This window comes from Lissotriton helveticus, chromosome 4_1 (genome assembly GCF_964261635.1).
Source record: "Lissotriton helveticus chromosome 4_1, aLisHel1.1, whole genome shotgun sequence".
NCBI classification, from domain to species: Eukaryota; Metazoa; Chordata; class Amphibia; order Caudata; family Salamandridae; genus Lissotriton; species Lissotriton helveticus.
Window position 1 is genome coordinate 945,110,176 of NC_136063.1, and position 26,118 is coordinate 945,136,293.

Genomic DNA, 26,118 nt, shown 5'->3' on the forward strand with positions numbered 1-26,118 from the left:
TAGCACAGTGCAAACAGGCATAGCGTAGTGCAGCAGTAATTTTTTGCTTGCTCGCGGTCCTCAACGTCAAGTTGGCGACCGCAAGCAAGCAAAATGACATCCCGGCGAGACTTTTTCCTCGTTCGTGATCAGCAACATCAAGTTGCCGATCGTGAGCATGGAAAATAAACCTCCCGGCGAGATTCTCAATGCGGGGAGGTCAGGTTTCTCATTGCGAATGGTTGCTTAGGGACTCCACTAATTCTGTAAATTGTTTTCTTTGTATCTGACTTTTTTCTTATTCAATAGTGCATTCTATTTTAAACTAAAGTGGTGCACCAAGCAGAGCTTCTACGAACCCTTCACGAGGTGGTGTGAGGTGTTAAATCACAATTCCTGTTTTGACAAAAAGAGAGAGTAATTTCAACTTTCACATTTCAGAATCAACTGAATAGTAGACAACACATGTATTTATATTGAAATAAGGATGCTCACTGTTGGTGGAATCCAGTGAGTATGAGGCCATGGATGTACCAGGTACTGGAGCAGAAGCAAGCTTGCATGCAAATGTATCTATTTTATATAAACAGCAAAGTCTTGAAAATAATGAAATGTTTATATGTAATATATTAATTAATCCACATCCCCAAAAAATAAACAAACAATATTTTAAGACTAATTATTATAACTAATATTCAAGTCTGAAAATAATGTATCCCCATATGTAGGTTGGAAAATGCAGTGTTTATAACAGACAAATGTAGGTAAATATGTAACGACATGTAATTGAAGTAAAGGAACAAATAGCTACTTCAGTCATAATTAATAAACATTGTTAGAAATTGGGTTACTGGTTGACTGGGGTGTGAAGCTTGGCCATGCTGGAACCACATGTCTAGTCAGTGTACAAGCAACCCCAAAATAACCTTTCCTTAACCCCCTTGTACATTGGCACACTGCAGTCAGACTTAACTTAGAAGCAATACATGCATTATTTGAGCAACACTTCAAAATTAATACCCGTGAAACCACCACTCAAAAACATCCCAATTGAGGTAAAGAAAATATGGCTTAATTTAGTTAATTAAAAAAGACCAAAAGGGAAAAATCCAATCGGGGAGCCAGATTTATGAATTTTTAAAGAATAAAGTTTAAAATAGTGCATGAAGGCATAAAGTGTCAATTGAGGATATATGGTCACGCCGGACCGGGACAAACTCGAAAGTTAGGCCAACCGTGATGGTGTGGGAGTCAGACACAGTCCCAGATTAGTTCAGCTGAAGGTTTACCATGACAAGTATTGTTCCAAGAGTCCCCTTCATGTTGGAGAGGGTCACAGGGATCAAGGAGAGTGTCGTGGGTAGTGGTCGGTGTGGTGTGAAGAACAGGCTGTTCATCATGGATGGGCGGGCTGGAGCTTGGCGGTGGCAGTCCTCCACCGGTGATTGATGCTTGCTCTGCGAAGAGACAGGCAGGCAGCCACTTGTGCTGAAATTAGGTGGGAACAGTGTGATGCCAATCTGAAGAGCCCAAAAGCTTCATGTAAAAGACCTATGAGGCACGCCATGGTTATCTCTTCCCATTTGGAAATTATACTTATGAAATATAATAAGGGAACTCCAATGTTATCCTATGGGAGACATAGGCCTTGCAGTAGGGAAAAACAAACTTAAGACATGTAAAAGTGTATGTCCTATTTTTATATACATTGCACCCTGTCCTCTGGTTTGTCCAGGGTCCACCTTATGGGTGACTGTTTGGGACTGGCAAAGGCGTTTATTTTGCCATGCCAAATGACAGCTTAAACTGCATACACAGATTCCACAATTGCAGGTCTGAGACATTTTTAAATGGCTACTTAAGAGGGTGGCACAATCAGTGTTGTAGGCCCACTGGTAGCATTTAATTTGCAAGCCTTGGGTACATGTTGTGCCATTTACTAGGGGCTTACAAGTAAATAAGATATGCCAATTAGGTATAAGCCATTCTAACATGTTTGAAGGGGAGAGCACAAGCACTTTGGCACAGATCAGCAGTGGTAAAGTGCACAGAGTCCTAAGCGGTGCTTAATTTGTAAAAAATAAAACAAGTGCTAGGACCCTCCTTTAGGAGGCCTCCCCAGCTTGCACACCTCATTGCCACTGCCAGTGCTGTCAATTACAGTACCTGCACAAATACTGTCACACTGCTACACGTGTGATAATTCAGACTGTTTGAGGCCCTCAAAACGATAAGAATAGCTGAATGACTTAAGCGTCTGGCGTTAGTTGTTTTTACTGTATAGTGAATTGATAAACAACTGTTGTTCTGCTCATTTCTTAATTACACAAACAGTGCCACCATGTGGCAGCTGCCATAAGTGCCGATGTTGACAAATAAGTTCTGTGATGAGCACCCGAAACCACCGGCTCAACTTAAGCCCAACAAAACTGAAAACATCAAAAAAAAAGGAAGAGGAAGGCAAATAGTCTGGGGAGGACCTTACAGAAAGGGCCAACGCCAGCAAACTTATAATCGTAGTCATTAAGTTTCCTTTAATGAACAGTAAACACACATTCACTTTACTATCCTGGACATACTACACCGAAGACTTTTAATAATAATTTATAGCATTAGATTTCAGTACATATAAAAGTAACCAAATATCTTTTTAACTAATAGCCAGTAGATAAAGCGTTTTATATACTATATTTCAAAAGAGGCCATGTATATAATTTTTTTTTCACTTGATCACTATAATGTGGTAGAAGCTGAGTTCTCCTTTTAAAAAAATAGAAATGTTTCCTATAGTGAAAGAGGTTTGCGGTATTGTAACAATCCCATTGTGATTTTGTAAAACTTTTACATTCTCATCCAAAAATATAATTTGAAATACCTGAGAAATAGGGTCAACCAATGCTACAGCATCATCAAATATATTTGACGAATTGGGCAGATCATTTACTAGAAATAATATATCACCAGAGCACTTAATTTTAATGGGTATGCTAGGTCAGTATTTGGACAAAATATTGAGTTGTAAATATTGGGAGATAGAAAAATAGCAAAAGAAATATTGTGGCAAAAAATATTATGATGCAGAAATATCTTTGTCAAGAATATTGTTTTTTCAGGTAGGTAATACAGTTGTTAAGAATATTGCCATTGTTAATATCGTTTTCAATAATATAGTTGAAAAAATTTACCAAAATAAATGATCGCATTATATTAGGGGGTGAATATTAATTTGGTCTTAGACCCTAGTCAAGAATCAACCTCACGTAGAGTAGCAGTAAATACACAAAAAATGAGAGTTGCCCTGAGGCAATTGACGTCGGATATAGGGCTCCTAGATATAGGGAGAGAGATGACCCATAAGACTCGGACTACTGGAGGGAATTTCACTTTCCACAATAAAATTTGTGGACATCGTTCCAGAATTGATTGTTTCTTAGATGACGTTGTTACAAGTAGAAATACCATCAAGGTTAGCCATGTCCCGGAACATATGTCAGACCATTCTGCAGTGATTTTAGAATTAGCTATGGATGTGGGTTCTCCACCTCAAAGGTGGACCATTAATCGAGCATTACTTCTAGAAAATACAGTAATTGACCAACTAAAAGTAGAAACTAAAGAGTTTTATGGTTTTAATCTCAATTCTGCTTCACCTCAAGTACTATGGGATACATATATGGCCTACCGGAGAGGTTCTCTAACAACCACATCCATTTCCCAATCTAAGAGAGTGCCAGAGGAGACCAGAAAGTTAGATGCTGATATATATAAGCTTCAGGAGCATTTAGAGAAAGACCAGGGGAACCCTAGAACCCTAGGAAATTTAATAACTGCAAAACATAAGCTTGCTGACTACCTATAAATAATAGTTATAAAACAGTGGGAAGCCAGCAAGCTAGCTCATCTTGAATATGGGGAGGGCTGTAGCAAACGTCTTGCTTGGAAAACAAAAGTCGATCAGACAAGAAATTGGATAAAGGATCTCCGATGCTTAAATACCGGCAACATTATTATGGATGACTCTGAAATTGAGGAGCCCTATGTTCAATTCTTTAAAAACCTGTATACAGAAGAGACGGTACTTGATGAAAATTTCATTGAAGATTTCCTCTCAGAATTAGTTCTCCCCTCCCTTCAGAGTAATGAAAAAGACCATTTAAACTGACCTATTTCTGTGGAGGAAGTTACTCAAATTATTAGCTCCTTAAAAAAGGGGAAAGCGGCTGGCCCTGACTCCATCCCTAATGAGATTTACATTATCTTAAAGGAAGAACTTGTGCCCTTTCTTTCTCAACTGTTTAATTAATCCTTTACAGAGGGTCAAAGTCTCCCCGTGTCATGGGAAAAAGCCACCATAACGATTTTATTAAAACCAAACAAAAATCCAAGATCCTATGAGTCTTTCAGGCCTATCTCACCTTTGAACTGTGACCTTAAAATATATACTCAGATCATCACTAAAAGCCTAGATAAGGTAATAGGATCATAAATACACCCAGACCAGAAAGGGTTTTTGAAAGGGAGGCAGCTCTCTGAATTGACACATAATTTAATTGGGGCAATAGATATGGCACTGACTTACATGACCCCTCTAGCAATATTGACATTCGATGCTGCTAAAGCATTAGACCGGGTCAACTGGTCTTTCCTGTTTAAAATAATCCAGCGTTTTAATCTAGGTGAAACCTTTTTACAGCAATTAATGCCATATACAAAAATCCATCAGCTAAAATCCTTATTAACGGTAAACTAACAAGATCAAGACAAATAGGAAGGGGGACTAGACAGGGCTGCCCCTATCTCCTTAACTTTTTAATATCTATATTGAACCCCTTGCATGTAAATTGAGAGACTTCCAGAACATTATTCCCATCAAATATAATGGTTGGGAAAAGAAATTTGGCCTATATGTGGATAATCTTATAATATACACCGGTGACTTAGAAAGATCATTTCCAGAGATATGATCAGAGATAGAGAGTTTTGGAAAGGTTTCTGGATACCTTATCATTCAACAAAAAAACAGAATTGATGAAATGGAATACCAATTTCAGGAGCATTTACACAAAGAAGGAAATCATATATCTTGGTATCCAGATAGTTCAAAATATTGATAAGATAGCCCTGGTCAATTTCGAAAAAGTTACAAAGAAGGTCAGCTCACAACTACAATCATGGGGGGCACTAACACTCTCTTTTTTGGGCAAGTCAAATTTACCTAAAAGGTCAATATTACCAAAGTATACTTTTTTGTTTAATGCTATCCCTCTAGATTTCCCAAAAATCTGGTTTAAGGAGGTGCAAGGGCTTTTCTCCAGTTTTATATGGGGAAATAAATATCCAAGAATAGCTCTAAAGAAATTTAGAAAGAACAAAGCCTAGGGGCCTAGGGAGGCATAGCAACCCCCGATTTATATCTGTACTTTTGTGCCGTCCAACTAAAAACATTCTGACAACTGTTGATGGAAAGTTCAACTTTTTCTCCACTATATAAAGCCCTTACAACCGAGTTCATTCATCAAGCAGGGTGTTTCCTTCTAAAATTTGGCCACCCAAAATATTTTAAGAAGGTCAAATTGAAGATTTTGGTAGCAGCCAGGAAGCCCTGGTCTCAGGTGAAACGGGTTCTAAAAATTCCGTATTACAACGATCAGGAATTCACCAGGCACGCCGATGTGTTTGGAAGATGCCCTGGCTGCCCATCTTCACGCTTGTGGCATCACCACATGGGGGCAATTAATTGTTGACGCAGAACTTATCACTTGGCCTCATTTCTCGGAGATCTGTGAGAACTCAGTCTCGAAATTTAAATATTATCAATTGTCAAGCTGGGTAAAATCAATAGGGAAAGAGTTAGAAGAGAACGCCAACTTGGCATCAAAGATATGCTCACGGCAAACAAATCGAAAGAAGTGGCAGAGTGGTACTGGCTATTAGTTCAGAATGGAGAAGAGATGCAGGCCTCATTTACCGAGATGTGGAAGAAGGACCTGCCAAATGAAGATCTTGATTAAACCGTTCCGTGCTGCCATCGGCCATTGGCCGACGACACCACTATCTCCCCAGTGCTGCCGTCGGCCAATGGCGACACGGCCCCGGTTGTTTTGCGGAAGTGCCGCACTTCTGCAAAATCGCACCCGCCACTAAGGCGTTAAATAGGGAAAGTATTTATGTCTCTTTTATGGTCATTTGTGAATTCTGCACCATTAAAAAGAATTACCTCTTCACAGTACACAAAACCTACTGGATACCACAGAAAATATCGAGAATGTGGAGTCAGGAGATCAAGAAGCGACCAAAATGTGGAGAAGATAAGGTAAATGCGGTCCATATGATCTGGAGCTGTCCTGTAGTACACTCTTATTGGCAGAAAGTTGGTAAGACCATTTCAGATATTATGGGACTTGAAATAAAACTAACTACACTATCTATAATCTTTGGGATACTACCGAGGGACTTAGATGACCGCCATTTAACAAAAAAGTACAATGCACTTTTCTTTACCCTGATCTTGTTGGCTCGCAGAGAGCTTTGTATTAAATGGATTCTACCCTGCTCCCTTTCGGAAGAAGAATGGATTCATTCCATTCAGAGGGTATCCTCCCTAGATCAATCTGGCAAACAGAACAGAAAAAACTAATTTTGGGAAATGTGGGATAACTGGGTGGAGACAGGTTCTTCAAAGGCAACACACTAGAATCATACAGAATCTACAGGACCCGGCCCCCTGTTGGTCTATTTTTCTTTCTCTTGGTGGATCTTTGTCATTTTTGTTATTCCTTCTTCTTTTTTGGTATTTATTTTCTTGGTCCAATGATTAAGAATATGCTCTAAAGGAGGCTTTGGTGGCTGGGCCGTTGTAACCTCCAAAAGGAGGAAAGCAATGGTCTAAACAGTAGAATCAAGATTAGGGGCTTGACGCCATCTAAGAGGCCGGAATTGAGGTTCTGGAGATATATGTTATCACCCTCTCTCTTGTGGCGTGATCAGGGCCTAAAACAACACTTTTGCTACTTGAGGTGGTCGAATAACTCCTTTCATGAACTCAGAACATATTGTGGATAAATGAGGACTAATAAAAAATAATAATATTTATAATGTATTATTTATTTTAATGTGTTTTAGTTCATATACTTAATCTGTACCTTTGTAAAATTGTAAAAAGAGTCGAAAATATCAGGAGACAGAAATATGAGAAAAAAAGTATTGTGATACAAAAATATCATGATGAAGAAACATTGTTGTCAGGAATATAATTTTTTACAGGGAGGTAATATTGTTGTTAAGAATATTGTTGTTAATATTGTTTTTTAAATGTTTTGATGTGTTTAGTTCACATATTATAATTGTATGTTACTATACTTTGTAGAGGTGTTAATTCGTTTAAATACAGTTTTATGGTTTTAAGTGATATAGCATTTATTATTTAATTCCTAACAGTAGTTTATAGTGATGTGGTGGGATGTTAGGTTTTTAGTGGGATAGGGTGGCAAGTTAATTAAGTAATAATTCACTATGAATTAATTTAATAATTCTTAAGTAAGTATGTGGTTGATATTAATTATGAACATCAGGTAATACTGATTATTTTACTATATTTAAGGTTTGGGTTAATATGTTTGTAGGGGGATAGGCGGGGAAGGTATTTAGGTAATAATTATTTAACAATTCATTTTGTATGTTGTTATTAATTATTGAATTGAATATGTAAATTATGTAATAATCATATATGTCAGATATATTTATTGGTGCAGGATGCTGGTTTTGTAGGGGTAAAGGGTTGGAAGTTAAATAATTTATAATTTAGAATGTATTATTAATTATTGAACTGACTATTAATTATGTACACTATGCAATACATATTTTTCTGGCTATATTTTAGTTGCATGTTGCTATGTTTGTAGGGGTAAAGGGTGGGAAGTTAATTAAGTAATAATAAATAATAATAATTATTGGTGAAACCAGAGAGCCAGCTTCTAAAATGGCTGCTTAGTTATTGGTCTCTGGTGGCATGCAGGCAAAATAGCTGTTCCAGTTCCACCGGCTTTGTGGTGTGTGCTTTTACTCCTGGGACTCTCTGTGTACTTCTGACTCGCTCCCATTGTGTTTGCCCCTAGGAGGTGTAAGGAGAATTGCCCTGATTGACCCGCGTGCAGGAGTGGCCTCTTTGCAGCCTGTCATGGCCACTGCATGGACATGGTTATTTGGTTGCTCCTGAGGTGGTGGAGGGCCCCAGGGGCAATCTGCAGTGCTGGTGGTTTGGGAGGCCAAGGCATTTGCTGGTGCTTGCCGATGGAGAGTGCGGCTTGGATCGACTGGTTAAGAGGCACTGAAGGGCCTGCACTGCAATCAGGTGGCCAGACACCTCTTGTCCCAGTGTGGCTTCCTTAGCCCAGGAGGGTGTGCCTGAGTCTTGGGCCTGGATTGCTGTCTTCATACCATTGATGGCCTGGGTGGGGGCTGCCCATTGGAGTGAGCAGGGGTCTCTCAGGGTCTTAACTGCCGTTGGGCTGGTGGCACCTAAAGCAGAGATATAATGTTTGCTGAGCAAGCCGGTAATTGCGTGGAGTGGACAATGCCTGCATGATGCAGCAACAGAATCGGAGGTGCCTGGAGCCTCATTGAACTGGACGGTAGAGGGTCAGAGATTTTCATTGCCTGCTAGCTGGATACTGGTTGGCTAGGAACAGGACAACATTTATTTTTTTGAAGGCCCTCTGCATAGGGTGCTGCCCAACACTTTACTTCGGCCCTCTGTGTTGCCCTGAGGCACCAGCCTTACAAGCTACTATATACCGCTGAGTTGACAACTCTTGTCATTGATAAAACTGATAACAGGCCATCCACATTGCCCTTCAAAAAGAAACCCTCATCAGTGCATTCTGCTGAGTCCCTCCCTGCCCCACCAATGCTCAGGCTGACCCAATAACCCTTGCGCTGCAGAATGTGAAGGGGAGCTTTTAAGCAGTTTACACCAAAATCGACTAAGTGCCGCTCACCTTGACAAGTTTCAGAAGCAGATTGATAGACACAGTGTCAGACTCACCCAGGCTGAGGCTCGAATATCGTACATAGGGGACACCCAGTATCAGACAAGTGGGGCACTGACATTGCTGCAACATTAATTAAAGGCGATTTGCACAAAAAACGAAGACCTGGATGGGTAGTTGTGGAAGAATGATGTTAGAATTCTCTGCATTTCTAAATCGGCCACAAACTGCAATATGGAATTGTATGTTTGTATTCTTTTTTGATCGCTCACAATTGTCAACTGTTTTTGTAGTAGAAAGGATGCATCCTACATTAGCTCCAGTCCCTAAGCCTGGCAATCTCCTAAACCTATAATTGTGGGACTGCTCAACTAAAGTGATGGAGACCTTAGCTTGAATTTTAATTGCACTAATCCAAAGCACCAGTTTGAAAATTTGCCAGTTTTTTTTTTGCCCTGACTTCACTCAGACTGTTAAGGAGGCGGGATGTTCCTTCACAGATGTCAAGCAAATACTTCATAGTAGAGGCCTCATATATTCAATGTTATACCAAGCCAGGCTTCATCTACAGTAAAAAAGAAAAACACACTTTTTGCTCCAGCTGGAACTGACCTTTACTGAGCAGCACATTCCTGGGCAGAGGGCTTCGGTATCCCCCGGGCCAGGCAGTCGGTGAAATGTCACTACAAAGATGGATAATGGTTGCCTATTTACGATCACAGTGATGCGCAACATTTTCTGACATTTGTTGCTGCCCTTCTTGCAATCCCATGACAGACTAAAATGGCAGCATTTCAACAGAGCCAATGTGGGCAGATGTGGGTCTGAGCTCGTAGCGGACTGTTATCTGGAGTTTAGTATTTGGATCTGGCTAAAAGTGTCATATTACACATTACAGTAGGCCTTGGCTGGTGACCTGGCTGGTGACCTGGCTGTGTTCCATGGATCCTCAAGCATGGAGTGCACAAATGCTGCCGAACATGCAACATGGACCTCAATCTCCATTTGGTTTGTGTTGGAGTGGGTATTCACTGAAGATTGGGGTTGGTGGGGGAAGGGGGAGGATGGGGTAATGTTTGTTGTCTATGTTTCGTATTAAATTGTTTATATTTTGTATTGTTTTATTGTGTCTGATATATATTTATTTTATTTATGCTGTGTTATTTATAGTGCGAACAAGAGCCGGGTGGAAATCAGAGCGCTTCACAAGTTATACAGTACCAACAGTTCTGACAGCCGTGTAATAGGTATTGTAAACAAATAGAAAGTGAGTAACCAGACAAAAATGAGACAAATAGTTCCATCTCATTATAACACACGAACTCAATGACTTTAAGGATGTAAAAACTAAGTTCACTCAGCAATATTTGTAAAGGTCTGTTGTTATACATATTAGATTCGTATTGGGTCACACGTATTTGTCAAATATATAGAACACAAACTCCCTGCTAGGTGGTGAGGTCTGTTTAGATACATCTTGTGACACTCCAGAGGGATATGATTACCCACCAGATTGTCTCGCGACATAGTATCTATCAGACCGCAATGTATTTACTATGCCATTGAATATGGTAGGAATTTGCTCATTAAAAGATCTTTGCTTCTCTCTTAAAGTTTGCTGTGGTTGGGATTCTCCCAATGTTCAGAAGAAGCGAGTTCCAGACTCTAGGGGCAGCTCCGAAGAAAGCTCTGCTTTAGGGTTTCTTCTTCTGAAAGATAGGAGGTTTTAATAAGATGTCTCTGGCGCTTCGAGAGGATCTGACTCCTCCCAATACCTTGATTTTCTGAGTAAGGTACATTGGAGTTTTGTAGTGGAGTGCTTTGTGAGTAAAACATGCCAGTTTCAGTTCAATTCTGGCTTCATATGGTAGCCAGTTAAGAACCTTCAGGTGAGGAGCGATGTGGTCGTATTTTCTTGATCCGGTTATGAGTCTAGTAACCACATTCAGGCAGGATCCTAGGGAAGCTGTGGAGATCTTGGATAAACCTATTAGAGCTGTAGAGCCATATTCAATCTTCAAGATGACCAAGGACTGGAATGCTAATTTAAGGTCTGAGTTTGTGATGAGTGTCTTCAATTTTCTAAGGTAGCTTAGGTAAAAGTGGGCACTCTTTGCCATAGCGTTGATGTGGTTTTGCAAGATTTTTGGTTGAGTCAACTAGGACTGGCATGCAGTTTAGAGCAGTGATACGTGTTTTTCATTCTTTTGCATCGGAGGAGCTTTTTGAAGGGGATAATAATAGGAATTCTGTCTTTTGCGAGTTTAGATTAAGATGATTGGCAGTTAATCATTGTAGGGTCATCTTTAATTCATTATTCATTCTCCTGATCTCCTCCAGTGAGGAACTCTTAATGTAGTTCTGGGTTTCATCTGCGTACATGTGAAAGGAGATGTTAGTCTGCTGTAGATTTTCAGTTAGTGGTTGGACATAAAGGTTAAATAGTGATGAAGAAAGTGTTAATCCTTGTGGTACTCCAATCGAGTTAGGGGACGGTGATCATAATTCGTGGTTAACTAAGAATCTTTGTTGGTCCTTGGGGTCGTGGAATGGCAGCCAGGATCGCTTTGGCAGGGGGGTTTTGTAGCCAATACAGGGGAGCTGCAACAACTCACAGGCTCATCGACATGATAGAAAGGGCAATCCCGGCTTGTGATCGGCCTCTACAGAGAGAGATCAGCAGTCCACACTCCTGGCTGGTCCACGCCCTGGGTGGCGAAAGATGCTACCCCACCTTGCATTGGTGTAGAGGCCCTGGGGGTATAGTTTTCTGCTGATCCCCATCTGAAAGCTCTGAGACAGACAGTCAACCGATGTGGAGAGAGTGAAGGGTTCTCATCTGAGTCGGCTCCCTGCAGGCAGGGTTTTTGGCTTTAACATACTTTTTAAAATGCCTGTGCTCGAGGGCCCCTGAAACAGGCCACATAATGGCTTATCTTTAATTTTTATTGCTCCAGCCCTCTTCCTTCCTCTCTCACCTTTGCTACTCATGGACAAAATGGTGGATGCCTGAATACAACAGAAATGGAGAGAGGACCAACATGTCTTTTGAATATGGAAATAAATAAAGGACTGCCTTGCTGAGCATTTTTCTGTAAATAGGCGGCCCATCTTGGAATGGCTATATACATCTATTGGCTTCAAAGAGCTGTGTAATGGCTACGGACAAATCTATAGGCAAGTGTACATAATTTACTTAAAGTGTAGCTTATATACTTTTTATGTATTTCATGTAAATATACTATATTATTTTATACGTATTGTGTATATGTGGTTTATATGTTTTACATGTGCAATATATATTCATATATTACCCTCTAGGTAGATATTTAGTTAGTCTTACCTGGGAATGTAGCTATGTTAATGATTGTGGGGCTCCATATAACTAATTTGAAGCCAAGGCTTCCATACTAGTCCTGGTCAGGCTCCCAATATCACAAGACATAATTAGAGATAAGAGGAGGTTTGTATACCTACAAAGTCACAGTACCCTTCAAGGATTTTTGCATTTTGGAAATCCTTCATATTGAGTGTTTATAAAACATCTACACAAAGATGCCTGCAGACAGCTTGAAGCCAGCAGGAAGGAACTCCTACACCATAATGTATACTTCTAACGAATCCAGGAACGCAGCCAGAAACTTCAAACACAAAGTTCTTAGAAAAAACCCAGAAACATTGATCTTGGATCCATTCTTCAACAAAAAAGAAGGCATTATTCTAAATGCCCTGATTTTCTACATGAGAAAAATTGCAAAATGGTGCACTGACGTGACTAATATGCTAAACACACAAATTATGCATAGCACCAACATCTCGGTCATACCCTCACATAGATTAAGAGCTGATATAAATATAACTACCTATTAGAATGGAATCATACGTTTACAAGTATTCTACAATGATTTGAAGAAGTGAGATGAATACTTTGACTCCCTAAAAGATCTCGTATTTAACAACTCCATCACAAGATCGCAACATTCCATTCTCACACAAGTCGTCTCACAGAACAAGAGTCTCCCACCTAGGTCAGACCTCTCAAAATCCAAGATAACAAGACACCAGATATAGGAGAATAATCAAAACCCTGCGCAAACATCTACCTAACTCAAAACACCCTGAATAGGTGTGACCCTTTACATCCGGACACAATCCCTTCCATTCTCCGGCCCCACTCTGGCAATTACTTAGCAGCGAATTGGGGTTATGGAAGCAACCCTACATCTAAACCTCTTATTACAGCACCATCATCTACACCAGCACCTATACAAAGCGTGTATCCTGCAAATATGATAACAAGTTCACATGACAAGTGGATATCAGCATAGATTACCCTCAAGGGATCCTCAGTCACTACCCTGAATAGAGAAAGAACTAACACTGGGAAAGTCACTGATCCTAATCAATTGGATCTTGATTTATCAACCAAATCTCACACACAGGACAAGAGTGGACATCCAGTCGTTCTCCATCTCAGTATCTCAGCACAGATTACCCTCAAGGGATCCTCAGTCACCACCCTGAATAGAGAAAGAACTAACACTGGGAAAGTCACTGATCCTAATCAATTGGATCTTGATTTATCAACCAAATCTCACACACAGGACAAGAGTGGACATCCAGTCGTTCTTCATCTCAGTATAGGGAAATCCAAATACTTACAGTACAATCCAACAGTGTATATAAGGACATTCAATAGGCACTACAAGAAATTAAGAAAATCATATACTTCACAGAAAATACTCAATCTAAAATTAAGCTTATTCAAGAAGCAGTACAAGATCTTCAACTCAAGCCTTAGTGGATTTCCATGCCTCTACCAAATAGACAAAATCAACCTCGAAAGCATCTGAAATATATATTCATCAATTTGTAATTTAAAAAATATATATAATGTATAATAAATATGTTATTATATATATATATTATATATATATTCATATTAAGAAATGTTAAATATATTAAAATAATATAATGTTAAATAAAGATTTTGTAGTCATTATTTACTCTATATATTTATATATATATATATATATATATATATACATGCACACACACATATATGTAGTCAGTCAGTCAGTCAAATTTCTTTATTCGATTAATAAAAATCAAAAAAGGGTGGACACATAATACATTTCATCATTACAATCACAGTACATTAATCTATTAGTTACAAATTTAAAAAGTAAGACATTCATACAGCCATATTTCATGGGGTTAATACATATGGAAAGTATCTAAAAGTTATAAAAACATCAAAAACATTAGTGTAGACTTTGAGTTTAGGCGATTCTTATTAATGCGAACTCCTGCGACTAAAAAATTTGCTATGTGAAATGTTCTCTTGCACTAGGTAAGAGTTGCAAGAACATGAGTGCTGGCCTGACCTGTGCAAAGCCTGCCTCGTGCAAAATTGGTAGCAAGTATTTTTTCCTGATCTTAGTATAGTGATCACAGAACATAATAAAATGTAACGTGTCCTGAAGAGAAAAATTATCACAGTCACAGGGTTTTGCATTCTCTGGTGTGTCCCAATTAGGATAATGACCGAGACATTAAATAAATAAGATTAAAACGAAATCTGATTAAAAGAAATCGGTGAAATGGTCTGGTTACTAAGATAAGATATGGTTCAATACCCGGGGCAGTCATTAGCGTAAAATTCTTTCTGACAAGTGACTTCTTTAGTTCAATTTCTTCCCTTTCTGATGTATACATATTAGTCAAGGTACTTTTTACTGTGTTAGGATCCTGTTTTGTAATACATTCTGGGGAGAGAAAAAGCTCAAGACGACCCGCTTTTGTAAGTTGTGACTTAACGTATCTCACCCACGGGATATTTAGGGCTCTATCCTGCGCTAAACAGTCTTTAAGGATTATATGATTTAATGATATCTCCTTATTAAGCCAGGTTTTAAGCCAGCAAGTGACTGGGGCTAACTTTAATGCGTCTGTTACATATCCCAAGTCCAATTCTGCGTGTAGTGAGTATATAGGGGTAGAACGGGGGACAGATAGCAATGATCTCAAAAATGTGTTTTCCACCTTTTGAATATTGTCGTGGTTCACGTGACACCAGATAGCGGAGCCATAATAGGCTATAGACAAACATTTGGCTTTATATACTTTTATAATAGCTTCCATGGGGCGTGCTCCCAGCCTTTTTGTAAATCCAAGCAATGCTGCAGCCGCTCTTGCTACAGCATTACTTTTGGAAAGTTGCTGGGGGCCCCAGGTTCCTCTGTCATCAAATAAAAACCCTAGGTATGGAAAGGATGGAACTCTCTTTATCTCCTGCCCAGTACAGAAAAATGTTTTAGTTTTCTTTTTCCTACCTGCAACTCCAGTAATCATAATCTGTGATTTCTGAGTGTTAATTTTCAGGTCTAGGGAGGCCATAAAATTACCGAAAGAGGCCAATAGTTGGCTAAGGGCCACCCCAGAACGTGCCAAAAGAACGGCGTCATCCGCGTACAGGAGGACCGGGATCTTTGTCTCTCCTGCAAGCGGGATATCCAAGGATGCATCTGCCAAAGCTGGCTCAAGGGCGTTAATATAAAGTGTAAAGAGGAGGGGGGCAAGGATACAACCTTGTCTGGCCCCCCTCTCTGATTTGAAATGACAGGTGCACCTCCCCTCCTTGGTGACTCCCACCGAGGACGAAAGGTTGCGGTGAAGTTCGGCTATGTAGCTAACCAATGGGGGATCAAAGCCCATGTCCAAAAGGACCCCCCACAGCCTCGCCCTGTTAACAAGGTCGAAGACTGAGGAGAGGTCCATAAAGGCCATGTACAGAGAGCCCCCCCCTGGCAATTGAATACTTGTTTATAAGGAGTTTGAGGTTAAGACACTGGTCCAGTGTACTCCTGTTTGCCCTGAAGCCGTATTGTGCGTTTGACATAAACCCTCTCCCATCAAGCCATGTTGTTAGTCTTCCCAATAACACTCTGCCCAGGATTTTTACACTAGAATCTATTAGCGAGATCGGCCTATAACAGGCTGGACCTCCCCTCAGACCTTTTTTAAAAATTGGGATAATTATAGATTTTGCCCAAGACTCGGGAAAGTTGTGGTCTCTTGTGATGTTAAAAACATTGCTGAGGATTTTAGCCCAGAAAATCGGTGCACACTTGAAGAGATCAGCGGGTACCCCATCTGGGCCCGGGGCTTTATTCTTTAGTGTGTCATTTATGGCTTTCTCCACTTCCTCAGCCCTGAAAGGTGGGACCATTTCTACATTTCCGGGAGGCGTTATCTCATGTGCGGTAGTGTAGGCTGGATGACTATATATGTTTCCAAAATGGGCCACCCACTGTTCATCCGGAATACTACATTCTACTCCATGGTTCTCTATACCCGAGAAGTAGGGATGGTTTATAATTGACCAGAATTTGGCGCTATCCCGCTGTGCCTCAACCGTAGTAAATCATTCAAGGCCTTATCTTTGATCTCTAATTTATGGGCCTGGATGGCCTGTTTATATTGTTTTCTAAGGGATGCAATAAGTGCTCTGTCCCTTGGTTTTTCTTTTAACGCTATAAGGAGAACTGAGTGAGCTTTTGTGCAATTGGAGTCAAACTATTTTGGCCCCAATTTCAAACCTGGTTTTATTTTAACCGTTAACTCGGAATTAACTTGATGGCATATAACATTAAAAGCCTCAATTAATATTGCATTCAAGTCGATATTATCCAGGCAAATGCCCACCTCTACCTCGACCTTAGCTAGAGTATCTTGTAAGAAGGTCATTGGGATTACTTTGTCCCAATTTAGCCTCCGGTTCTGGTCTTTAGGGACCAGCTCAGTGGCACAAGGATCCTGCGTCTCAATACAGCCCAGTGGTCCCCATCGGGCAACCTCCAGGATTATGGGATTATGGTCGCTAAAAACAGAATATTCTACCCTGTAGTTTATGACCTGCGACAAAACGTAAGTGGATAGAAAAATAAAATCAATAACCGTGCCTGTATTATTTCCTACATATGTGTTCAACCTATGCCCAATCTCGCAGCATCCAGATTCGTAGAGGTTCATTGATGCCAGGAGAAGCTCCAAAGCATCCCCCTGTTTTGTATGTTCAAAATGCGTCGGGAGCGAGTGGGGAAAACCCTTGCTATCTTCCCGAGGGCACTCTAAACTACATGGGTGAATGTTAAAGTCACCCATAAGTATGACCTCAAACTCATGTTTACTGGACTCCCTATACTTGTTCAAGAACTCCCCTAGAGAGTCTAGATGCTCATTTGGGGTATGACTGACTGGAGAATTATAAAAGTTTATCAATAATAGGGTGGGGGAATTAGTAATCTTTAGTTCAACAACTAAACAATTTCTAGAACCAGAATCAATCTGTTTTGCTCTACCTTTCAAGTTTAATGAGATGAATGTGGCTAATCCTCCCTTCGCTCTGCCAGCCGTACTAGGTTCGGTTGGAATACTAAAATGGATATAGCCATCCACAGCCAGGCTATTTCTCGTGTCCCATGTTTCTTGCAATGCTAGAATTTCATGGGCTCTAATCATACCCAGCCAATTTTCATCCTTGCTTTTGGATCTAATACCAGCTATATTCCAGCTCAGAATACTACATATGTTTTTTGGGAGAGACGTAGCAACAATCACGTCTTTTTTGCCACATTGGTTTGGTTGTCAATCTAGCTCCTCCATCCCAACAAGTGGCAAAAAATGGTTTGATAGAGGTATACCCTCACATGAAGTGTTAACCTTATTCTTGGGGACCTTAGATGATGTGATAAGTTGCTGAGGTGGGGTACAAGATGCCCTAGATCTAGAGGTTGCATCGTGAGCAGGTATTCCCAGTTGGAGTCGGCTGTGTAATAAAGATACAGGCCGTCTACCGTTCTGGGCATTTAAAGGTGGATAGAAAAAACCCAAAGGATAAGGTCTAACCCCAGTTTTAGTAATCTCAGAACCGTCCCAAAACAGTCTATCAGCGGCATTTTTCTCAGCGAAATTCACAACGATGCAGTCCCCTAGAATTTACTTTGGGCCTTTACCTACCCACCCCACTCTCTTGACCATGCTAATGGAGGCGGGTAAGTCGTGATCCCCGCTAGAGTAGTGTCTACACCACTCTTTTGTTTTGCCTAGAGATCCGCTGTAGACTCAGTGGCCTCATGTGCTAGGGGTGGAATCCCGGTTAATAAAGCTACAAAAGGGGCGGCATCAGGGGGTAGATGCAGCCTAAAGTTACTGGGTTTATGAGTGTTAGTAGTGACGTTTGACTGAGATGTTGTATGCTTCTGGGTGGTGGAATTAATGGCGAATGCACCGGTGAAGGTGTTTTCTTTACTATGGGTCAGGTTTTTAGGTTCACCTACATGTTTAACATTTTCTTTTACTCGTGTGTCAGTTGTGATTTTACTTGGTTCTGAACATTCCATTGCCTCCAAAACTATGGGGGGTGCAAGCTTAGAGATAATGTTCCCCTCCGGAGGGTGCGATAGATAGTCTTTTTTAAAAACTTCAATGGTTTCGCACCTTTTTAATAGACCAGCTACACAAGTGTTTAGAGAATCCACAATATCTTTAGCAATGCTCACGAGTAGTGGTTCTATTCGTGAATTGATCAAATCCTCCAGTTTATCCCCCAAAAATGCGTTAATAATTTGTTCTTGATCCACTTGCAAATGTTTTGTTTTGCGAGCGCATTTTTGTGGTTTTGACTGTTCCAAAGCTGAAGGATTCCCATGACTAATCTCCTTCTCCGGCAATGATGCACATGTATTAGTGACAATATCTTGGTGTATATCAGAGACAGGGATTGTGTGCTCACGTGGAGACTCTGAAAAGACAGAGGGGGCAGAAGTCTTGTTGGTAGTGCCATTTGACCTTTCCAGTTCCAAAACCTTTTCAGCGTTTGCGATCTTTTCATTAATTGCCCCCACTGCTGAAGTTAGATAGGAAATGATGGTGTCAGCCTTACGTGGGACTTTAGCATTTTTAGCACCAGGACCCTCCAAGCCCATCAGTTTTCGCTTACCCATACTTGCAGGTTAGGGAAGTGGCTCGGCCTGGCCTCCTCCGGCCCCGGACGGCCCGCCCTCTGCCCGGGCTCTGCCCGGCGCCGCCCGCGCGCGTCCACGACGCGGAGGAAGTGTCCGTTGTTTAAGCGCCTCCGGGCGCGTTGCAGGGCGGAAGTGGGCGGTGTAGTGTTGATGCCTGGGAGCTGTAGTCTCCCCCTGCGGCGGCCGTTCTGCGGTGTTGGAGACGGCGGCAGGGAGACCAACAGCGTGTGCAGCCCAGGGAATAAGTCCTATAAACAACAAAGGGCCTAGGCTCATAACCAGTCAGGCTGAACCACATCAACTGTAAATAACAAAACAAGTGCCAGGACTGATAATTTCTTGACAAATAAAAATTCAGTTATGGTCTTTATGAATGAAGCATAAACACCTGCTTAAACATTTGCATCATTTAATGATAGAGTTCATTTATTTACTTTATCACAATTTTTGGGAAATATATTGCTGTGTGAAACAAACTTTTAAGACAACACTATATACAAATATTTACAATGATAAATGTACAACAAATTTGGACAAACCAACAGTTCACTTACACCACATCCATACCTCTCACATACTTGACATTCATACTAGAAAAAATCCCTAGGAGCACCACCGTGCTTAATGAAAAATCAGAACTTAAACATAAATGTATCATTCGGTTCGAAAAATGATTGCGTCAACAGTTTTCTACTAGTTGCACAAAATTAATTAAACTGTCCATAAATGACAATCCAGACAATGATCATCTCATCGTGCAGGTGACCTGGGATGAGGTCGACGCGTTTCGAACCCACATATTTATTGGGTTCTCATCAGGACCGAAAGGGACTCTAAAAGACAAACAAAACCAATTTGTAGAAAAAATCACTGACAAAGCTCTCATATCTGGTGCCTCTCCAGTGAAAAAACTCCCCTACCTTAAGTCTTATGCAACTACTCCAATGCGGGCGTGGTAGATGTTGGAGTCTGAAAAAATGAAATGAAAACCACCCTTTAGGAGACCAGACGTTAAATTAGTGACATCATTCATTCTACACTTTCTCACATGGACTCACCCTTCAATGTAAGGTGTGTGTAGTTCTGGATGCTCAACGGCAGTCTGGCAGCGGAATGGATCTGGCCCTAAGCCTCCATGCTTCACGCTTCTAATCTCAGGATTGCCTGTGGGCCAGACAGTGGCAGATGAGAAAGTGCCTGTAGAACCGGTAGACATAAACTTGATAATGGCATGCACGCATTGAAAGGCGGCGTTCTAAATAATCAGACGGGCCTGCATCCATTACAGTTGTGAAGCAGCGTTGTGGTTATAAATCTGGCTGCCGGGTCGATCAGTTGTGTTTCTGGGGTGCACTTTAGTAACAGACAGCGGGCCCGCGTGCATGGTGTACGCGGCGCTTTTCACAATGCCTGTGTTGTCTCATAGCGCGGTACTCGCTAGGAGACAGAGGCACCAAGCCCCCATACTTGTTCTGACTGCCGAGTCGGTCGATTGTAAAATCGGCGTTTCTGGGATGCAATGTTTTAAACATTAAACAGGGAGCAACGCGTGCACGGTGTACGCGGAGCTTTATTAAAAAGGGTTTTCCCTGTGTTGTCTCATTGCGCGCTAGGAGACAAAGGCACTAACCTGTGTTCAATTATTTTTCGGAGTCCAGGGCAGCAAGGCAGGACACGTCCTTCAGTATTCAGTGATGCTGGAAACTGAGCATACAGTGGAAGAGGTTGATTTTACTTCCTGGTTGTCACCTGATTTACTGCTCATTGAGGTTTCTGGGAGATGTAGTTTGAGCAGGAGGAGTCAGTGAATTAGCAGGGGACCCAAAGTGAGAGGTCTCAATACATCAAAGGATCGCGGAGGGCTGGGGTAGATATTCAATTTTTATAAATTTCAGACATTTCGTTGAGGCCATCAATCGCTGTATTATATTTCATTATAAGTAATGCCTCTCTTTGATTAAGTCTGGCATCCAGGTCACTGCCACGTTTGTCAATTTCAATTTTAGAAATGACTGTCCATTTGAGATCAATTTCATTGTGTTTGGATGCAGTCCAATGATTAACAAGGGGAGCATTCGCCACATTTCTCCTAATCCTTGATTTGTGTTGGGTTATCCTCTGGCGTATCTCCTGTGAGGTTTTTCCAATGTATAGCTTCAGGCATGGGCACAGTATTCCATACACCACATTTTTTGTTTTGCAGTTAGTGAAACTGTCGTGTTTCCAATGGATTCCTTTATGCGAAAAAACTGGTCCTTCTATTGTTTGTTCGCAACATGTGCAAGTGCCACACTTGTGATGCCCCACTATGGGTGGAAGGCGTAGCATATTTCTCAAATCAGGTGGTTGCTCCTGTGGGAGAGCGGCCCTAACCAGATGATTGGCAATATTCATGTCCTTTTTAAAGGCAAACATGGGTATTTCTACGAAATCTTCATGTAGATTTTGCACTAGATGCCTCTCTCTCTCTGATACGACGGAATTGTTCGTGTAAAGACGATTATTTTTTACATGCTGGCCAACTTTCTGAAAGACTAATTGAGAGAGGATATCCAAAGAAACTTATCAAGCATGCACTCAAACGAGCCTGGTGGGTCCCCAGGGAAACCCTACTCGAGAAAAGAACGAAGAAGCAATCAAGTAGGTTGATATGCGTTTCCACTTTCTGCCCCAACGCACACCAGCTCAGAAAAATGATAAACACCAACTGGCATCTAGTGCAAAATCTACATGAAGATTTCGTAGAAATACCCATGTTTGCCTTTAAAAAGGACATGAATATTGCCAATCATCTGGTTAGGGCCGCTCTCCCACAGGAGCAACCACCTGATTTGAGAAATATGCTACGCCTTCCACCCATAGTGGGGCATCACAAGTGTGGCACTTGCACATGTTGCGAACAAACAATAGAAGGACCAGTTTTTTCGCATAAAGGAATCCATTGGAAACACGACAGTTTCACTAACTGCAAAACAAAAAATGTGGTGTATGGAATACTGTGCCCATGCCTGAAGCTATACATTGGAAAAACCTCACAGGAGATACGCCAGAGGATAACCCAACACAAATCAAGGATTAGGAGAAATGTGGCGAATGCTCCCCTTGTTAATCATTGGACTGCATCCAAACACAATGAAATTGATCTCAAATGGACAGTTATTTCTAAAATTGAAATTGACAAACGTGGCAGTGACCTGGATGCCAGACTTAATCAAAGAGAGGCATTACTTATAATGAAATATAATACAGCGATTGATGGCCTCAACGAAATTTCTGAAATTTATAAAAATTGAATATCTACCCCAGCCCTCCGCGATCCTTTGATGTATTGAGACCTCTCACTTTGGGTCCCCTGCTAATTCACTGACTCCTCCTGCTCAAACTACATCTCCCAGAAACCTCAATGAGCAGTAAATCAGGTGACAACCAGGAAGTAAAATCAACCTCTTCCACTGTATGCTCAGTTTCCAGCATCACTGAATACTGAAGGACGTGTCCTGCCTTGCTGCCCTGGACTCTGAAAAATAATTGAACACAGGTTAGTGCCTTTGTCTCCTAGCGCGCAATGAGACAACACAGGGAAAACCCTTTTTAATAAAGCCCCGCGTACACCGTGCACGCGTTGCTCCCTGTTTAATGTTTAAAACATTGCATCCCAGAAACGCCGATTTTACAATCGACCGACTCGGCAGTCAGAACAAGTATGGGGGCTTGGTGCCTCTGTCTCCTAGCGAGTACCGCGCTATGAGACAACACAGGCATTGTGAAAAGCGCCGCGTACACCATGCACGCGGGCCCGCTGTCTGTTACTAAAGTGCACCCCAGAAACACAACTGATCGACCCGGCAGCCAGATTTATAACCACAACGCTGCTTCACAACTGTAATGGATGCCGGCCCGTCTGATTATTTAGAACGCCGCCTTTCAATGCGTGCATGCCATTATCAAGTTTATGTCTACCGGTTCTACAGGCACTTTCTCATCTGCCACTGTCTGGCCCACAGGCAATCCTGAGATTAGAAGCGTGAAGCATGGAGGCTTAGGGCCAGATCCATTCCGCTGCCAGACTGCCGTTGAGCATCCAGAACTACACACACCTTACATTGAAGGGTGAGTCCATGTGAGAAAGTGTAGAATGAATGATGTCACTAATTTAACGTCTGGTCTCCTAAAGGGTGGTTTTCATTTCATTTTTTCAGACTCCAACATCTACCACGCCCGCATTGGAGTAGTTGCATAAGACTTAAGGTAGGGGAGTTTTTTCACTGGAGAGGCACCAGATATGAGAGCTTTGTCAGTGATTTTTTCTACAAATTGGTTTTGTTTGTCTTTTAGAGTCCCTTTCGGTCCTGATGAGAACCCAATAAATATGTGGGTTCGAAACGCGTCGACCTCATCCCAGGTCACCTGCACGATGAGATGATCATTGTCTGGATTGTCATTTATGGACAGTTTAATTAATTTTGTGCAACTAGTAGAAAACTGTTGACGCAATCATTTTTCAAACCGAATGATACATTTATGTTTAAGTTCTGATTTTTCATTAAGCACGGTGGTGCTCCTAGGGATTTTTTCTAGTATGAATGTCAAGTATGTGAGAGGTATGGATGTGGTGTAAGTGAACTGTTGGTTTGTCCAAATTTATTGTACATTTATCATTGTAAATATTTGTATATAGTGTTGTCTTAAAAGTTTGTTTCACACAGCAATATATTTCCAAAAAATTGTGATAAAGTAAATAAATGAACTCTATCATTAAATGATGCAAATGTTTAAGCAGGTGTTTATGCTTCATTCATAAAGACCATGACTGAATTTTTATTTGTCAAGAAATTATCAGTCCTGGCACTTGTTTTGTTATTTACAGGGAATAAGTCCAGCAGGTAAGGGTGTTCTCCGCTAGCTGCCCCGTGAAGAAATGACCCCCGCTCCACCGAGGGAGCGTCCGTTGTTTAAGCGCCTCCGGGCGCGTTGCAGGGCGGAAGTGGGCAGTGTAGTGTTGATGCCTGGGAGCTGTAGTCTCCCCCTGCGGTGGCCGTTCTGCGGTGTTGGAGACGGCGGCAGGGAGACCAACAGCGCATGCAGCCCAGGGAATAACTCCAGCAGGTAAGGGTGTTCTCCGCTAGCTGCCCCGTGAAGAAATGGCCCCCGCTCCACCGAGGGAGCGTCCGTTGTTTAAGCGCCTCCGGGCGCGTTGCAGGGTGGAAGTGGGCGGTGTAGTGTTGATGCCTGGGAGCTGTAGTCTCCCCCTGCGGCGGCCGTTCTGCGGTGTTGGAGACGGCGGCAGGGAGACCAACAACGTGTGGAGCCCAGGGAATAAGTCCAGCAGGTAAGGGTGTTCTCCGCTAGCTGCCCCGTGAAGTCACAAACACATATATCAGTGTGTGTATGTTTATTTAAGCATATATTTATATATAGTATTAATATCAGTGGAATATATTTAATTTACATTATATTACATTTATATATTAAAATATTTAACAATTGCCACTTTAAAATTTATTTCTATTAAAAAATCGAAATTCTCATCTCTTTTTGACATATTAAGGTCAACAACATATTATTTTTGACACTTTTGTACTTATAAGTATAGGGACACAACATTTTGATAACTGACTTTTTGACACAATATTTGCGCCAAAAATATAGTTTACTTTGATATTGTGTCAGTGATCCATTCAGACTTCTCATGAAATTTATGCTCTTCACAATTCAGTGTGATTTGTTCTGATTCAACGACCTTGAATTTATGAATAGTGAGATTTAATTTAAGCTTCAAGCTACTCTGCACATCATGTGTTTTAATATAGTCATTAAATACTTTAATCTGCCATGGTTTAGACTCGATTTTATTAGATATTTACTTGGCAATTCCCTTGATTCCTTGTTTACATTTTCTGTTACTTTCTTTATGTACTATAATGTAATTCTTGTCAAAAAAGGCATATACGTTAATGGTGTACTTACATATGGGGTGTACAGCTTATGGTGTACTCAATATATTTTAAATTGTTTCCCTTTGTTACTTTCACTTCAGTATATTGATCCAACTGTACAAACACTCCATTTCTATTTACTTCTTTTTATACCTGGCTGCAGCTTTAGCTGGCTTGCAATAATTGAAAGACAGATTTTTAAGCATTTACCAGGCAAAAACCCTCCACTTTACTAAATCAGGGGGTTTCCAACCAGTAAAAAGTTTTCTACTATATGAAACCCTTTTAACAAATCAGAGAGGGTTACTGATTCACTATTTGAAAAGCACATGCTATGGACATCCCTTTCGTATAGCAAATAGAAACACCATAATTGCAGTTGCAAACCATTGACGGGTTACTGACACCCACGCTGAGGGGGTAACTGATTCTAAGGGAGATGGGTTCTCTTTGAGAACCCTATAGTCAGTTTCAGGAGGATTGGGTAGCAGTCCATGATAGTAGCAATTTGCAACCTGTCTAATGACTAATGATCATTATGCCACACCCTCGGATTCCGTATTTTTTGCCCAGCCAAAAAGTTAATAGATTGGTTGACCAAAAAATGTACTGTTCAAACTGTTGATTTGCAATTTGAGACCACTTTTCGTGACCAGTACTGTAATAGATCTGGCCTTTAGTCTATCAAAACTGAAAGAAGGACTAAATGGCATCCTATCAGCTATAGGTTATTGTAGGTGCCATTCACATATTGATTAGCACACATTCTTAAGTTAAATACAACTGCCAATAATGATTTTTGGAGTTTCACAAGTTGATCAGCCTTTTCAGTGGAATATTAACTGTATGAGTCACCAATAGGAGATCTCTCCTCTGTTTTTTCCCCACAGTGCTGGTGCTTGTTTAGCTTGAGCACAGCAAGGGAATGTGACATGATCTGACTTCATGTGGTTGTTGTATTGCTATTTATTACTGCCTTCCATCAGTGCCTCTGCTTTCCACCTTTGGAGAGACAACCAAAGAAAGATATGGCAAATTCCCACCCATGAACATTGTCCTTCCTTTGAGACATTGTCCACCTCCAGGTGACATAGGCATATTGGGGCCTATTCACAAAAGCTATTTTTGGACTACATAAAGCAGTACTACTGAACATACTCTAAAATGCAATTCACAAACCTCCGGCTC